General features: G+C 33.9%; 1 long non-coding RNA gene across 2 annotated transcripts in view; it reads right to left on the bottom strand.

The window, feature by feature from the left end:
* The window catches only part of LOC120588250 (uncharacterized), a 48,553-nt gene extending 30,868 nt beyond the window's left edge, over positions 1 to 17,685 (bottom strand). For both annotated transcript variants that reach the window (XR_005649191.1, XR_005649190.1), the window contains exon 1: positions 16,788 to 17,685. This is a non-coding gene — a long non-coding RNA (uncharacterized LOC120588250). The remainder of the gene's footprint in view (positions 1 to 16,787) is intronic.
* Between the last annotated feature and the right edge of the window lie 1,156 nt (positions 17,686 to 18,841).

Here is an 18,841-nt window from a genome sequence, read left to right as displayed (position 1 = left end):
ATTCTTTTGACAAGACATATATTTTTAGATAATGTGTATTCATTTTTATACATATCACTATTTATAGATCTCATTAAATCAGAAGAAACTTATCAATATCATCTAGAATCAACCATCCAAGACAGATTAAAATAAAAATTTGGAAAAACAGCATCATTCACTCACTCTTGCATTTTAATTCTCACAACTAGAAGCTCAATGTTTGTTGACTTTGATATTAAAACTTGGCTATGTCTCAAAACATGCCTTCAAAATTACATACTATCATTAAAGTAAACTTAGGGCATGCCTTACTTTTAGTAGGCACTCAAAGGGTTTTGTTGTGTTGAATTTTATTTTTTTAGAATGTTGAGAATTATCACTGGTATACCCAAACATTATTTTCTCATGGGAACACATATTTGTTAAACGATTAGTTTTCTCACTGAAAAAGAATTTTTTCCAAACTAAAGAGATATAATGAAGGCTCTAATTTATTATTCCTTTGAATCTTCAATGAAGCTATTGAGATGATAAATCCACTTGCTTTTAATGGTTAGTTTAGGCTTTTAATCTATGCAAAATTGCTTCCTAACTTGCAGGCAATACTGAAAGAAGAGCAAGAGTTGAAATCAAGCCTTTCTTTTTCAATGAACATAGAGAAAGGGAACATTGTATTTAGGATTAAAGAGCAACTTTAATGATAAATATGCCCTCTTAGCCTGACATGGTTGACAGCTAGAATTTTAAGGTCAGATATTGCCAGTTATGAGTAACTTTTTGAAGATTTTAAAACAATAATAAAGGCAGAAGCATTTCACCAAATACTTTAAGAAGAAAAAATAATCAAGCCTTTGTGGGAAAAAATTGGATTTATATGACAAGACTAATAAAGTAGAAAAATAAATTTAAATACTCATTAGAAAGGTGTGGCAGATTTTTTTAAAAAAAAATCTCTTTTAAGGAGTAAGTTTTCAAAAACTTTCTCTTCAATACAATAATTTGTTATTCTAAGAAGCTATAATTTACAGTCTTAACTTTTCCCCAGAATTTTAAATTTCTTTTAAAATCAATTTTATTGAGGTATACTTTATATAAAATAAAATGCACTCATTTTAAGCATATGGTCATTTATTCTATAACTCAGCACAAATATTCCTAAAAATCATAGTGCTATACAAATTCCCACAATAAAAAAGAAAAAACAAAGGGCCTAGGGAAAAACAAAGACTATGTCATTAACACAGAGAGAGACAAAAAATAATATTAACTAATAAAAAGGTAACACGCTTGAACAACCAACTAGTTTAACCAACTAGAACTAATAGACATTTATAAAACACTCTATCCAAAAGCAGCAGAATACACATTCTTCTCAAGTGCACATAGAATATTCTCTAAGATAGACCAGATGCTAGGCTATAAAACAAACCTCAACAAATTTAAAAGGATTGAAATCATACAAAGTATGTTAGCCAACTACCACAATTGAATGAAATTATAAGTTAATAACAATTAAATTTGGTAAATTAATAAAGGTATAGAAATTAAATAACACACTACTAAAAAACCAATGGGTCAAAGAAGAAATCGCATAGGAAATTGGAAAAGTCTTTGAATGCAAATGAACATACAACATATCAAAACTTACGGGACACAACTAAAACCATGCTTAAAGAAAAATTTATAGTTTTAAATGCCTATCTTATAAAAGAAAAAGATATCAAATCAATAACCTAAACTTCCACTAACCTAAGACACTAGAAAAAGAGGAGTAAATTAAATCTAAAGCAAGCAGAAGGGAGGATATAATAGAGCGGTAATAAACCAAATAGAGAAAGAATGGAAAAACAATAGAGACAATTAATAAAATGAAAACATGTTTCCTTGAAAAGATCAATAAAGTTGACTAGACTGTGCTTGAAAAGAAAAAAGAAGATTCAAACTACTAAAATCTGGAAGGAAAGAGGAGACATTACTACCAACCACAGAGAAAAGGATAATAAAGAATGGATGAGTGGTTGCCAGAGATGGTGGGTAGAATGGGCAAAATGAATGATGGTGATCAAAAGGTACAAACTTCCAATTATAAAATGAATAAGTCCTGGGACTATAATGTACATCAATCACGGTGACTATAATTAACAGTACTATACTGTGTGTTTGAAAGTTGCTAAGAGAGTAGATCTTAAAAGTTGTCATATAAAAAAAATTATATCTGTGTGGTGATGGATGTTAACTAAATTTATTGTAGAAATCATATCAGAATATAGACATATATCAAATTATTATGTTATATACCCAAAACTAATATAATGTTATATGTCAATTATATCTCATTTTTAAGAAGTCCCACAAAACAAAAAATCTCCAGCTTGCTCTTTGCAGAAATTGACAAGTTGATCCTATAATTTGTATAAAAATTTAAAGAACCCAAAAATAGCCAAAGAAATCTTAAGAAAAAAGAACAAAGTTGTAGGAGTCACTTCCTGATTTCAAAACTTACTACATAGTTACAGTAATCAAGACAGAGTGGTACTGGCAAAAGGATATACATATAAGTCAATGGAATAGAATTAAGTTCAGAAATAAATGTTCGTACTTACAGTCACTCAATTTTCAGTAATGATGCCATAATAATTCAAAGGGAGAAAGAATAGTCTTTTCAATGAATGATGCTGAACCAACCAAATATCCATATGCAAAGGAATAAAGTTGGACCCTTACCTCATACTATATAAATATTAAACTAAAAATAGATCAAAAGATTTAAATATAAGAGATACAACTATCAACGATCTTAGAAGAAAACATAGGCATAATTTTCATGACTTTGGAATTAGCAAGGGTTTCTTAGATAAGATATCAAAAACACAAACAACAAAAGGAAAAAAAAATAAGTTAGATATCTCAAAAGTAAAACCTTTTGTGCTTCAAAAAATACTATCAATAAAGTAAAAAAACAACCCATGAAAAGGGGGAAAATTTTTGCAAATCATATATTGATAAGGAACTCTTACCTACAATATATAAAAACCTCTTACAAGTCAATAAAAATACAAATAACCCAATTGAAAAACAGGCAAAGATTTTGAATACACGTGTCCAAAGAAGAAATACAAACATCCAATAAGCACATTTTTAGCCATCAAAGAAATGTAAATCAAAACCACAATGAGATACCAATTCGCACCTACTAGGACGACTATTGTCAAAAAGACAGATAATAAGTGCTGATAAGGATGTGGAAAAATTAGAACTCTCACACACTGGTGGTGGGAACAGAATATGATGTAGCCACTTTGGAAAACAGCTTGTTTTATCCTCCAAAGATTAAACAAAGAGTTACCACTTGGCCCAGCAATTCCACTGCCAGGTATATACTTAGGAGAAATAAAAACATGTATTTACCCAAAAACTTGCACATAAATGTTTATAATAACCAAATAATGGAAACAATCCAAATGCCTATCAACTGATAAATGGATAAACAAAATGTGATTTAGCCATACAATGGAATATTACTCAGCAATAAAAATAAATGAAGTATTGCATGAACATTAAAAACATTATGCTAAGTGAAAGAATCTAGTCACGAAAGACCACATATATCCAGAATAGGCCAATTTATAGAGATAGAAAGTAGTTCAGTGGTTTCCTAGAGCTGGGGGAGGGTACGCTGGGAAAATGAAGAATGACTAGGTAGTCTTCTTTTAGGGGTTATGAAAATGTTCTCAAATTTATTATGGTGATGGTTGCGCAACTCTGAATTTAGTGAAAAAGTGTGTACACTTTAAATATGTGAATCATATGGTATGTGAATTATATCTTAATAAAGCTATTATAAATTTTTCAATTAAAAATAGAATGCATAAACAGAGAAAAATCAATAAATCCAAAGCTGCCTTTTAAAAAAGATCAATAAAATGATAAACTTCAGCTTAGATAAAAAAAAAAAAAAAAAAAAAAAACTAGTGTAGAAATGAAAGAGGGGCATCACCATAGATACTACAGACATTAAAAGGATAAAAAAATATTTTAAACATATTTTTGTAATAAATTTGACAACTTAGAAGAGATAGAGTCATTCTTTGATAGCCAAATTTTACAAAACCAAAACTGTCACAGAAGGAAATATTTTTTAAAAAATACCTGAATAGCACTATATCATTTGAATAAATGAATTAGTGATTTAAAATATTCCCACCAAAATTACCATAGTTCCAGATGAATTTCCTGGTGAATTTTACCCAACATCTAAAGAAGATATAATACTTATCTTAGAGAAAGTCTCAGAAAATAGTGAGAGTACTTTGCAACTCATTTTGTGTCCAGCATTACCCTGATGTCAAAAGTAAAAGCCATTACAAGAAAAGAAAAATAAAGACCAGTGTCTCTCCTAAACCTTGCTGGAAAGGTTCCTAATAAAATATTATCAAATCTAAATTGGTAACACCTAAAAAAGATAATGCATCATGACCAAGTGAGATTTGCCTCAGGAAGAGAATCAATGTTAATTCGCCATGTTAACAAACTAAAAAAGAAAATCCATATGGTTCTCTAAATAGATATGGAAAAAGTACTTGACAAAATTTAACACCTGTTACCAGAGATTGAGGATCATCTCCCTACACGTTGTCTAGGTTCTTGATGTCTCAAACAAAGAACTGAGCAAGACATCGAAAAACAGCAGAAAAGAAAAGCTTTATGAGAAGGGAAAGTACACTTCTAGACCTGAAAGCAAGCCTGAGCAAGAGAACTGTGACTCAAAGGCCTGGTAACAAAGCCTTTAGGGTTTTTAGCGTTAGTTGCTGTGAGTGGTTACTTTTCTTAAGGGAGTGGGCTTCCTTAATTGACAACTAAGATTGACAGGACTCAGTGATTCATCATTTGCTTTCTGTGCATGTTCGTTCCCAGAATTCAGCCTGTTATAATGATATTAATGAACTTCTGGGCATACGCATTATATTATAATGATGGTATAATGGGGCTCAGGTAAACTGAAGATTGTTGAGGTCTTTATTGCATAGGTGCGAGTGGCTAAAACTAGTACCCAATTTCTTTCTTTCTACGTGTTACTGTAGCCCAAAAATGCCTTCTAGCTTGCTTAATTGTGGGCAGACTAGGGCAAACTCCTTCTAAGGTAGGATGACCTCAGTGTCTTTGCAGGCAGAACCAAAACCCCCTAACTCTCCTGCCTAATTCTTTTCTAAGAGCTATGAACCCCTTATTATTAGTATAAATGTTGAGGGACGGGAGGTCTCTTCTTCTGTATCTGCTTCCTGCTAAGGAGGGTCGTGGTCCCTGCCTATTAGGGTTTCAAGGGGCTCTTTCCCTCTCTGCCTTAGGGCAGGGTCTTGGGTTTCCTGCCGAAGTGCTGCCTCAGTCCCTAGATGAGGAAAAGAAGGTACGAACTTATTATTTAAATCATATATCTATTAATTTCTATTATTGATTTGCCTATTAAGCGAATAAAGGGAAACAGGCTTGGTTAACACATTTCTTAAAGAGTAAAAAGACCTTTGGCCTAAAGTCCCTCCCCTCTCATACTTTAAGGGCCCTGCATGGCCTAATGTCATTTCTGCTAACAATGGGCTGAAGACCCTTATCAATAGCCAGAGGATCTGAGTCACCAGTTTCAGGACAATTATTGGAATTTGAGGGAGAGGGCCTTTTTCCCAAAGAAAGGAGGAAAGAAAATTTAACTAGGTTTACTAAAAAATTAAGAACTCTGCAAGAGATGTCCTGTTTAATTTCCTGCTAAAAGATTACGAATTTTACAAGTGATGTCCCATATCACACCTATTCATGACAACTACAACAAACTCTCAGCAAATTAAGAATAGAAAGGAATTCCTCAACCTAGAAGATTTGATATTGTTAATGTGCCAGTTCTCTCTAAATTAAAATATAGATTCAACCAAATGTCAATCAAAACCCTAGGTCCCTATTTGTAGAAATCGGCAAGCTGATTCAAAAATTTATATAGTAATAAATGACCTAAAAGAGCCAGAACACATTTTTTTTAAAAGAATAAAGTTAAAAGGCTTACATTATCTGATTTCAAGACATCATAAATTACAGTTATCAGGACAGTTTGGTATTATTATAAAGATAACAAATAGATCAATGGAACAAATTAGAGTTTAAAAATAGACCCACACATATACGTTAATTAATTTTTGACCAAGGTGCCAAAGATGGGAGAATAGGTGGTCTTTTCAACAAATGTGCTGGGACAGTTGGATATCTGCATGAAAAAAAAATATTTCGATCACTACACTGTGCAGAAATTTTTATTTGAAATGAATCATAAAGCTAAAAGTAAATACTAAAATTCATAAACCTTATAGAAGAAATGTAATAGAGGAAAATATAAAAAAAAATTTGCAACTTTGAGAAGGGAAAAGATAGCTTAGGACAGAGAAAACACTAACTATACAAAAAATAATATAAAACAGACTTTATAAAAATTATAAAAATCTGCTCTTTGAAAGACACTAAGAAAAAACTAAGAAAATGAAAAATCAGTCCACAAATGGAATAAAATATTTGCCACACATATATTTGATAAAGGGTTTTACCAGATTATATAAAATATTCTTACAAGTCAATAAGACAAACCCAATTTTTTTAAAGGGCAAAAGATTTGAATAAACACTTTGTACTAATTACCAAAAGACATATAAGAATGGCTAATTAGCACATGAAAAGAAGCTCAACATTATTAGTCACTAGAGAAATGCAAATTAAAATCACAATGAGATACCACAACACACCCACTAGAATAGCTAAAATTAAACATTAAAAATCCAACCGTCTGAGGCTATGAAGCAATTTCAACTTTCAGACATTGCCGTGGGAATGTAAAATGGCACAACCACATTGGAGACCTACTTGGTTATTTCTTATGAAAGTTGTCACCATATTACCTAGAAGTTCCATTCTTTATCTAAGAAAAATAACAGGAAAAACAAAAAACAAAAAACTTGTACATGAATAGAAGTTTTATTCAAAGAGCCCCAAACTAGAAACAACACAAATAACCATCGACAGGTAAATAGATATACATTTGTTATATCTATACAATGAAATATATTTTGGAAATTAAAAATAATAGTCTATTGGTACATGCAGCAACATGGCTGAATTTCAATGACATTATTCTAAGTAAAGGAGGCCAGACATAAAGCACATGCATCACACCATATGAACCATTCATATGAAATTCTACATCATGCAAAACTAGTGACAGAATGCAAATCTATTGTTGCTTGGTGCTAATGGCAGGAATTAGGACCAAGTGCACAAGTAAACTTTTGGGGGTGATAGAAATATTCTGTATTTTGATTTTCATCATGGTCACATGGGTATAAATTTTTGTCTGACTCAGTTCTACTATAATGCTTGTTTTTGAAAATACGAAATTTTTCTAAGACCATAGCAAAAAACTTTAATATAACTTTTTGGTTTTATGTGTGATTTCATCCACTAAAAACACTAGATGAACACAAAGAACTGCACCTAGCTGAAGTGAGCTATGTATATATACCCTGCTAACCTTTGTGCTATTATTTTCATATATTTTACCTCAAACTGTTATAAACCCCAACAGAATATTATTACATTTGCTTTTAAAGGAGAATTTTTTAAAACAGAAATTATAAAATGAGAGAAGTCTCTTTTGTATTTCTCTCATATTCATCCTTTCTGGCATTCTTCATTCTACAGAACTGGGTTTGTATCTGGTATAATTTTTTATTCAGTAGAAGAACTTCAACATTTCTTGTAATTCAGATATGCTGGAAACAAATTCTCTATGCTTTTGTAAAAATAAGTCTTTATGTTGCTCTCATTTTTTGAAGGATATTTTCACTTGACATAGACTCCTAAATTAACTTTAAAAAACATGTTAAAGTTATCATTCCATTCCTTTAGCATGCATGATTTCTGATAAGAAATTAGTAGTAATTCTTAACTGGGTACCCTTGTATTTAATGTTTCCTTTTTCTCTCTGGCAGCTTTTAAGAATTTCACGTTATCACTGGTTCTCAACAATTTGAATATATACCTTAGAAAGGTTTTCCTTTTGATTATCCTGCTTGGAGTTTGTTGAGTTTCTTAGACTTAGAAATCACAGTTTTCATTTTGTCCGGAAAAAAACTTCTGGCTCCTCTCCTCTGTCTTTTTCAGGAACTCCAACTAAGTACATGTTCGGTCACTTGGAATATTCCTCAGGTCACTGAGACTCTGTTCTTTTTTATTGCTATTATGTTCATTCTGTACCTCAATTTGGATAGCTTCTATTGCAGTATCTTCAAGTTCTTGCTTCTTGTCTTCTGCTGTGACTAATTAACTCTGAATTTTTCATTCAAATATTGCATTTCTTAGCTCTAAAGTTCCCTTTGCTTCTTTTTAATATCTTACATTTCTCTCCTCACTATGCCCATGTTTTCCATTATATACTTGAGCATATTTATAATAGCTGTTTTAAAATGCTTGTCTGTGACTTCATTGATCTCTGTAATGTCTGAGTTGGTTTCTATTGATTGAGTTTTTTCCTTGCATTTTTCTTATTTACATGTCATAATTTTTATTGGGTGCCAGACACCATAAATAACATGTTCTTAAGATTTTGGAGTTTGTTTTCTACCTTTAAAGAGTGTTGAATTTGGCAGGCAGTTACTTCCAATCAGCTTGACCCTTTTGAGGTTTTTAAACTTTGATAGCAGTGGTCTAGAATAGCCTTTACTCAAGAGCTCTTTTAGCCTTATTCTAAGAGACAGCTCTGGGAAATCTACAGAATACCCAGTATTTTCAATGAGGACTTGCCATTCTTGTGATTGAAACTCAAATGTCTCTCAGCCATGTCTAAGTTCCAGGAATTGTTCAACTTAGAAGTTCTCCAGTAATGACTTTTTGTCTGGCCTTGTGATATTTCATTCTATGCCTGTGCACCCTTAGCACATGGCAAAAGACTCAGTGAAAACCCCCTGAAAATTCCTAGAGCTTCTCTGCATAACTCCTACATTTCTGATGCCATGCCCCACAAACTGAAGGTGCCACAGCCTTCCCAAAGTCTGATCTGTGTCTTCTATACAGATTGCCATGCTTTCCTTAATTTCCCCTCTCCTGTGTGTGATCTAGAAAGTGACTTCAAGCAGATGCAGAGGCTTTTGTGGGACTCACCCCATTCGCCTCCGTCCTCTCGGAGAACACGCTCTTGTACTACATGTTTTCCAGTGTCACGAAACAGCTGCCTCAAATATTTTGCCCAGTTTTCTAGTTGTTTACAGGTAGAGGGCAAGTCTGAAATAAGTTATTTCATTATGGGCAGAAAATAAAAGCTAGACTTGTTTTAAATCTAGTTTAAGCTATTTATATGTTGAGGCTCACATATTGTCCTAATAGTTATAACAAAAGTTGATCACCACCTTAATTTATAAAGTTATTTCATTGATATTACCAGGTCAATCTTCATAATACTGTAATAAAGATGAACTTTTTAAAGATTATGTTATAGCCAAAAAGATTGAGGCTTATAAGGCAAGTGAATGCTCAAAGTAATACACTTAGTAAGGATTGGAGTTGAGAATCTGACATTAGCAGAAACTACTAATGCTAAAGCTTATCTCCTGGCTTACTTTTCCTTAGATCTAGGGTTTCATCTATATCACCACTCTTTAATTTCCATACTTCCCTCCTTCCTTCTTTATTCTCTAAGGTTTTAATAATCTTTTATCTTAGGTTTTTTTATCATATGAGCATGGCCAAAAATTTTAAAAGAAGTAACTTATTTTTTACCTTTCCACTTTGAAAATACTATTTGAAATTCACTCCCATAAATTATTTTTAATCTGAATTTCAAGTTACAAGCTATTATCAATATCTATCATACCATAACGAATATACTCCAGAATCACATAGACCTCTATAGGTCCTTCTCAATCCTTGAATCTGTCAGGATTCTTGCTTAGCCCTTATCTGTATCATCCTTCCTCCTCTTTCAAGTCATTTTCACTAATTCACTTTGACCTATGAAGCTGAAGCAACATTCTCAGAATTTTCCCTAGTCCAAATGAGAAAAATTTGATTAAATATTAAAATAGGAAAACAGAAATTATAAAAGACTAAAGTTAAAGCCAGCTCCCCAGTTTGTATGACTAAGTAATAGATTTAAATGATAGCTTTCTAAGAATGAGTCACATTTCTGTCAGTCTACTATAGAACCAACTAACAACGGCAATAGTTGAGAAATTTTTAAGACTTGTACTTTGAAGTATAGGATGAAAACTGCTATAATCTTCCATCACTCTTATCAACAGTGTGACCATGTACAACTCTATATTGACGGGGGGAAATTCTGAGATTACATAGAAATGAGTGCAAAAAGATTCTTCAATTCATACCATCTGTCATAATCTGTCTGGGAGATAGGAATAATAGAATTAGGAGCCACGAATCTGCAGTCCCCATTCTAGGCCAAGGCTAGTACTTTTTGAAACTGCATAATGTACTGGAAACAATAATTTAAAAATCTTATAGACTTAATTTTACCGGATACTGGGATTTAGATGTAAAAAGAGGGTAATGTTCAAAACAAATTTCTAGATTCTGACCGTGTCCTTTTACATAGGATAATCCAGACAAAATTAATCCTTCCCCCAGGAAGACTATAACTTGTTTGAGTCTCTTCTATCTCTTAATTTTTAAGAAAAAGTTTTTTATAAATCCCATAAAACTGGATTGCCGAAGGATTTTTTTTTTTTTGGACAGGTATAAACCAGAGGCTTTAATCCAAACATCAAGAAAGGTGCAAGGAGCTAGAAGGGTCCAAGGGAGCATGGGCAGGAGGAGCCAGAAAGGCTGTGGTCTAGACACTGGGAGGGAAGCAGGCATCAGCCTTCTACTCAGAAAACTCTGATTCTTATGGCTCCTATCAATCTCTACCCAGACAACTCGCCCAGATTGAGGGAAAAGCCCCTATATTGTGTTTCTTGGGTGTTCCCCCTTCCTATATGGTATGTAAACCCAGATACGGGGAGGAAGTAGTAGAAAAGGAGAGGCCTTGGCTTGGGCAGGGAAGAGCCCACAAGAACCAGACCTGGAACAGTCCGAGAAAACTAGGGAACTGACATGCCAGCTCCCCATCACTTCTAGGTTTGGACGACCCAGCCTGGCCCTTACACATCCATTCTCAGAGCCAACTTTAATTAATGGAGAGTGATATCCTAAACTCTGTCTCCCCAACTAATGGAAATTTTTACATTTTTCAAAATTACTGAACAATGTCACAATCAGCAAAATGGTTAAAATGAAAAAGATAAACCAATTACTGACAAAAATATGGAGCATTTGGAACTCTTATACCCTGTTGGAAGTGTATATTGATATAACTACTTTGGAAAACTGTTGAGCATCATCTACTATAAACAAACATATATCTAATTTATAATCCAGTAATTCCACTCTTAGGTATACATCCAACAGAAATGCATATGCATGTTCACCAAAAAAAAAAAAAAAGTGGACAAGAATGTTAATAAGTAACATTATTTGTAATAGCTCTAAAACTTCACTAGAAGAAATGTGTAAGAATGTTCACATTGGCATTATTTGTAATACTCCAAACTGTAAAGCCCACATGTCCATCAACAGAATGGATAAATTGTGATACATTCACACAATGAAATATTATACAGCAATGGGAATGAACATAAATATATACGACATTATTAATGAATTTCTTCAACAAAATGTTGAGTGAATGAACTCAGACTTCCCCTAAAAAATACATATGGTAATTATTCCATTTACATTGATTTTTTAAAAAGGCAAAATAAATATATGGCCTTAAAAATCATGATATGGTTACCCTGAATTAGAGTATTTTTCAAGAGGCAAACAAAGGGACTTCCTGGGGTGCTGGCGTTATCTATTTCTTGGTTTACGTGCTATGTACATATTAACTTTGAAGAATTCATCAAGCTGTTTACACTTCTGAATTTATGTTGTAAGTCAATGAAAATTTTCTTTAAAACTATTGAGCAACACCAATAATGTACAGTATAGAGTAGCGCTGGAACTCGAATCCTTATAGTATGACTCCAGAGTCTGTACTCTTAATCACAGTATGATTTTAGCAATCTACCTTAAGGTACTTGCTCATACTTATAAGAGACATAACAATTACATTCATCAAAATAATATATTAGAAGAAACCTACATGCCCGTCAATAGGGGATATCTGGTAACGTACATCAGGGTATGTTCATATTATGGAGTACTATAAAGCATTCTTTAAAATGCAGTAGTCATGGAATAATGCTCCAGATACTGAGTAAAAAAAATAAATTGCAAACAATATATAATACTATTTTTAAAGATGAAAAGCGTCCATATTCAGGTAGGAACATAATTTGTACGAGTATAAAAGATCTGCATGGAGCCACAATGGAGGCTAGTTGGGGGAATCACAGAAGTTTTGCTCTGTCTAATCAATCTGTTTACCATGGGAATCTGTTTATGTGTTTAATAAAATGAAATTGATACTTCTCCCCTCCAAAACTAAACAAGCAACATTTTTTTTGCACTTGAAGAATATTTACTATGTAAAAATACTTTTTAGACTAACGAAGTAAATATTTTGAGTTTAAAGAAATATAGTTATTGATTTCATAGAAATCACAGGAAACATCGAATAAATATTCAAGGAATGAATAGGCCTTAGAGACTTGTCAAGCCTCCTATCATTGCTACTATTTCTCCCTAAATATTCATCAGCGGTAGTGAGCTGGTATAGTGAGCATCTATTGGTTTTGCCTGCCCAGCACCCAGTAGCCCCTTCTTTTGGTAAAGGCACTTCATTACCTTGGGAAATTTCTTCTACCCTGCTACATGTACTTTGGGGAGATTATCAATTCTGCCTTCTCCTGACGAAGGAGTGGGCAAGTAAACTAAACGAGGCCAAGCAGACTCTCTCCTCCTAGAATCTTGAGTGCAGTGACACAAGGTCAGAAAACGGAGCTGATTCACCTTGACAGTAGCTCTCTGGGGATACTTCCATTGATTCCTGCTACTTAGAACCCTTGAGCTGAGCTGCTTCCTACCCTTTTAAAGTACCAGTTCTTTGGCTTTTCCTTAGATTCTGTGAATCAGCCCATATCCTTATAATACAGCCCTTCTCTTGTTAAGTCAGTCAGCCAATTTCGGTTGACTGTAATTGAAGAACTAACTGATACAGCTGCATCTAAATGCATACAATAAAAAGGTCATTACTACTTTGCAATAGTCCACGGCGCTTGTTTTGATTAACTTTGAGCCAAAATTTGCTTCTCTATAAAGTCTGCATTGGTCCTAGCTTATAGTATAAATATATTCTGACTTCTAAATGATACATATTTAAAAATTACTATCATTTATCCCCAAATACTTTCTCAGCAAAAGAACTAACTTTCTCATTTAAAGCATGTATGACTACTACAAAGTCACTAGAATGGCTATAATAAAAAGGACAGACAATTCTAAGTGTTGACAAAGATGAAGAGAAACTGGAACCCTCATGCATTACTGGAGGGAATGTAAAATGGTATAGCCACTTTGGAAAGCAGTTTATAAAATTTACATATTGATATAGTTAATATTTTAAAATGGAATTTACAAAGAATCACCCACTTTAATGTCATCCTAGGCAATAATACCCATGAAATCATGGTCTTTATGTGCTACTTATATTTTCCTATAACACACTAAAGATCTATTAACTATTAATTTAAATGTGGTTTACCATCAAAATTCATTTCCTGTGCCGCTAATGATATATGTATTTCCTTTTGGGAAACACGAAGTTCCCCAAACACTAGGTTTGGGAAACACTATTTAAAAACGTGTATAAATTAATTCCATTAAAGCAATTACCAACTTAGAAAACAATAATATAAAGTCTTATGTAGGACATAATGAGATAAAGTATAAGACTTTTCATTTAGCAAACACCTGGAAATTGATTTTGGTTGGCTTTTTTCAATTGAAAGTGACTAAATAGCAGGAGATATGGGAAACTTCAGAGACAAAATGTCTTCCTTCCTACTCTATATCCAACATGATCACAACCATGTTATTTTGGTAAAAAAAAAAAAAAAGATACCTCCACATAGAGAGAGGAAAAAAGGAAGTATAATAAAATATTAAGTGATTGTTAAGGAATTATAGGTCATTATTCTCTTTAAATTCTTCATTGTGTTCTTCCTTTCTCTACTTGTCAAATTTATTTAATAGGCTTCTATTTTTTTTAAATAAAACAATACAGTAAAACTTTAATTCCTTTGGATACCTTCAAATAAAAATTGAATGTTATCTCAATCTATTATTAGTTAAATTTCTATTTTTTTAAATTTAAGTGATAATACCAATTTCCTTCTTATTTTTAAAAGTACTGTTATTTTATACAATTTTATGTGGCTGATTATGTTCCTATGTTCTGTAAGTTCTTAGAGCACTACAAATATTTTATGTTTTGTTCATAATTATATTAAAAAATCAATCCAAAAAAAAACTAAATGCTCTCAATGGTCAGAATAGAATACAAAAAAAATCAAAGTTCTGAAAACTGGACCTACAATCTTCTTGTAATAATAGTCTGATTATTCTTAAAGCTCTATAGGTTAAGTGATATGATATACAGGATTTGCTTTTAATTACTCTAGCAGAGATGAGGACTAGGATAGAAGCAACTAGAACAACAGCATGATGTTGATAATTGCTGAAGCTGGGTGGTGAGTAAATTGGTGTTATTTTATTTTTTAAATTTTCTGTATATTTGAAAAATTCTATAAAAGTTAAAACATAAAAAATTTGCAGTATGCATTATTTTAGTGACACCTAAAGCAACTTCTGTAACATGCCCAAAATAGAACAAAAACAAAAAAATATTCACTTCAAAACAAAGCTCCAAGTGGTCTATAAAGTATTTTTACTATTTTATTTGTATAGACAAGTGAAGAAAATAATTAATCAGTAAGTTGACTATTTTAAAATTGTATGAAAGGTTATTATTGCCACCTACTGGACACTGTGATTAACTACTTACTATATGAAAAAACCCACTACTGAATAGGTTCCCCTGTCCTACCCCAAGCATTTGGTCTTTAACAAGATAATGCTAACACCATTAAATGTATGTTTATATGTGTTTATATTAGTAATGTTAATAAAGTTATCTTACATCACTTCTAACAGTGTGAAATGCCATCTGCAAAAGGTGTATCATAAAATTTATGTTAGAAAGTACACTGGTGATCATCTTAAGTCCTTGTTTTACAGAAGATCCCAGATTTTGAATTGTTTCTCCATAGTTAGAACCCGGACTCTACATTATTTACACATAGGGATAAACCAGAAAGCTAGAAACTAGTCCTGGCTCTTAAATATAGTTTTATCTTTCTGTCATCTCAGTCATTTAAAATCTTGACTTTTATTGCAAATTTTACGTATTTTATAAGTTGGGTAATTGAATATACTAATGATTCTCAACCCTGATGTATCAGAATTACCTGTTAAACTTTTAAATAAAGTGACACTGGTACCAAAGCCAGAGATGTTTTTATCCGTCCATGTTTAAAAGAGCCATTAGCAGATACCAGTGGTTCTCAAAGTGTGGTCCCTGGACCAGCATCACCATCACCTGGGAACTTGTTAGAAATGTAAATTTTCAAGGTCCACCTCAGACTGCTGACTGGAATCCAGCAATTTGTGCTTGCAAACCCTCCAGGTGATATGGATGCATACTAGTCTGAGAATCACTAGCATTTACTAAAAAATTTGTAAGTTTTTACTCTTTTAAATGTAAGATTTAATTTATTGCTAAGAGGAAGAAAATAGTAATACAAAAGAGATTTACAGTAAGACTAATCTATACAATTCTACTACTTTTCCAGAAGCATATCATTATAAACACTCAAAGCGTATCATTATAAACACTCAGTTCTAGTTAGTCAATAGGAAGAATGCTCGAATGGAGGCAAGGAATGCTCTAAGGGCAGGAAATAAGTTATTCATAGGCCAGTTAATAAGACCCTGGAATGTTCTTGCCCAGAGCAAGTTTTCCAATCATATTTCTTTGTTCTGGTTTGTTCTGATCAAAAAGGCACCTTTAGCCATATCATACCTTTCAACCCAGAATGTCACTTCTAGAAATAGAGAGGAAAATAAATTATATCCAAAGATTTTCTCTAAGGTGTTGTAAATAATGGAGGGGGAGGGGCTTAAGCAAATTAAATGTTCCCAAATTGGGAAATGATTCCATTAATTTGAGCATCAACAGGATGGAATATTGTTCAACCATTAAAATGATGCTTTTTATATGAAATTTTAATTACCATGGGGAAATGCTTTATAAGATCACATGTATACATGTTCTTTCTCCCTGTCAACTGAAAAAAGACATTGGAAAGCATCAAAATATTAATGCTGGTTATCTATGAGTAGAATTAACAGTGATTTATAAAATATTAGTTTCTAAAATTATCAATAATGAGTATGCCTACTCTATTAATGAAAAGAAAAGCTACAAATACAATAGAGCTTCTACTGTATGAGTTAGGATCTTCAAATACGATTAATTAGTAAGCTTCCAAAAGATGGTAATTGGGAGAGATTCAAGATGGCATAGAAGACAAAGGCTGTTCATGCCTCCTCTAGCAACCACACTAAAATTATAACAGAACTACAGAACAACCAGTACGAAGGAGTCATCAGAGATCTGGCTGAACAGAAGCCCTACAACTAGGTCACCTCAAATAACAAGTCACCTCAAAATGGTAGGCAGAGCAGAGACGCCAAATGGCCGGTCCCACAACAGAGAGTGATGGTCGAGAATCAGCAGGGTTATCTTGGCTGTGGAGCCCCCTCCCCACCTGAGGAGCATAGAGTCCAGTCCAGCTGGCTCCCCAGCTCAGGGTTCCAGTGCTGGAAAGAGAAGTCCCTACAACCTCTGGCTGTGAAAACCAGCGGTGTAGCTGTGTGAGTCAGGGTGCTGCGGGAAGCGTAGACTTTCCTCTTAAAGGGCCCACGCCCGGCCTTACTCGCTGACAGACTGCTCAAGGGGAACCAGGAACATATGGGAGGCACTGAGCTGTTGGGCTTCAGGGAAAGGGCTGGAGGGGTGGCTGGCTCCTGGACAGAGGTGCAAGCAGAAGCCATTGTTCCTCTGTTGAGCCCTCCCCACTCCCAGTCTGCAGACACAGGCACCATTAATCTATGTAACACAGGTCGCTCCACCCAGGGGATTCCCTAAGACTCCACCTCTCCCAACTTGTGGGCCCATCGAAGATGCTTCCAGTGATTTTATTCCATACAAATGGGCTGTCCTGGCTCCATCTGTGAACTTTCAGAAAATCTCTCAAAGGATTACAAACAAAAGCAGCAACATTTGGCCTCGACATGCCCTGTACCTCTTGCTGAGCAGCCCCAAACCCTGCACTAGTGGCAGCCGGCCTTGGTTTTGGACTTGATCCCTTGAGCCACTTAAAAGACCAGCATAGGTGGCCACCACATGTGGATTGCTTGGTGTCTCTTACCAGGCAGCCCTGGAGGTGCACTGGCTGCAGCTGAACTTGTCCTGTAGCTGGGCCCCTCTCAGGTCTGTGCCAAGGGGCCCCATAGCACACCTACTACATAAAGTCACTCTACTAAGATTGGGAGACTTGGGAGCCCTACCTAACACATAGAAACAGATAGAGGGAGGCAGCCAAAATGGGGAGACAAAAAAACATGTCCTACTTGAAAGAACAGAACAAAGCTTCAGAAAAAGAATTCACCAAAATGGAGACAAGCAATATACCAGATGAAGAGTTTAAAACACTGGTTATAAAGATGCTCAACGAACTTAAGAGAGGAGTAGATGAACTCAGTAAGAACTTTAACAAAAAGATAAAAAATATAAAAATGGAAATGGAAATTACAAAAGGGAACCAGTCAGAAATGAAGAATAAAATATCTGAGATGAAGAGTATATTAGAGAGAATCAACAGAGAGGAGGAAGCAGAGGATCAAATCACCGATATAGAGGACGGCGTAGCAGAGGACACTCAATCAGAACGGCAACAAGAGAAAAAGATCCAAAATAATGAAGATACAAAGCCTATTGGATAACATCAAATGTAACAAGATTCACATCATAGGGGTACCAGGAGGAGAAAAAAAAGCAATAAGATGAAAACCTATTTGAAGATAATGATGGCAAACTTCCCTAACCTGGTGAAGGAAATAGACGTATAACCCCAGGAAGCTCAGAAAGTCCCCAAAAAGATGAACCCATGGAGGCCCATACCAAGACACATCATTATTAAAGTTCTAAAGGTTAAATACAAAGAGAGAATCTTAAAAGCAGCAAGAGAAAGCAATTAGTTACCTACAAGGGAGCTCTCCTAAGAGTGGCAGCTGATTTCTCAAAAGAAACTTTGCAGGACAGAAAGGCTTGGCACAAAATATTCAAAGTGATGAAAACCCAGGATCTATAACCAAGATTACTTTATCCAGCAAAGCTATCATTTAGAGTTGAAGGACAGATAAACAGCTTCCCAGACAAGACAAAGCTAAAGGAGTTCATCATCACCAAGCCAGCATTACAGGAAATGTGGGAGAGACTTCAAGAAGAAAAAATATGTTGCAAAAATATGAATAAAGAATGGCAATTACTTATCTATTAATAAGTACTTCAAGTGAAAAATTAAGTGCTCGAATCAACAGAGCGAGTGGCTGAATGGATAAGAAAACAAGACCCTTACATATGCTGCCTACAAGAGACTCATTTCAGATTAAAAGTCACTCACAGACTAAAAGAGGATGGGAAAAGATATTGCAT

Source organism: Pteropus medius, unplaced genomic scaffold (genome assembly GCF_902729225.1).
Source record: "Pteropus medius unplaced genomic scaffold, Ma_sr-lr_union100, whole genome shotgun sequence".
Lineage (NCBI taxonomy): Eukaryota > Metazoa > Chordata > Mammalia > Chiroptera > Pteropodidae > Pteropus > Pteropus medius.
Note: the sequence above shows the minus strand (reverse complement) of the source record. Positions and strands in the feature narration are given on the sequence as shown.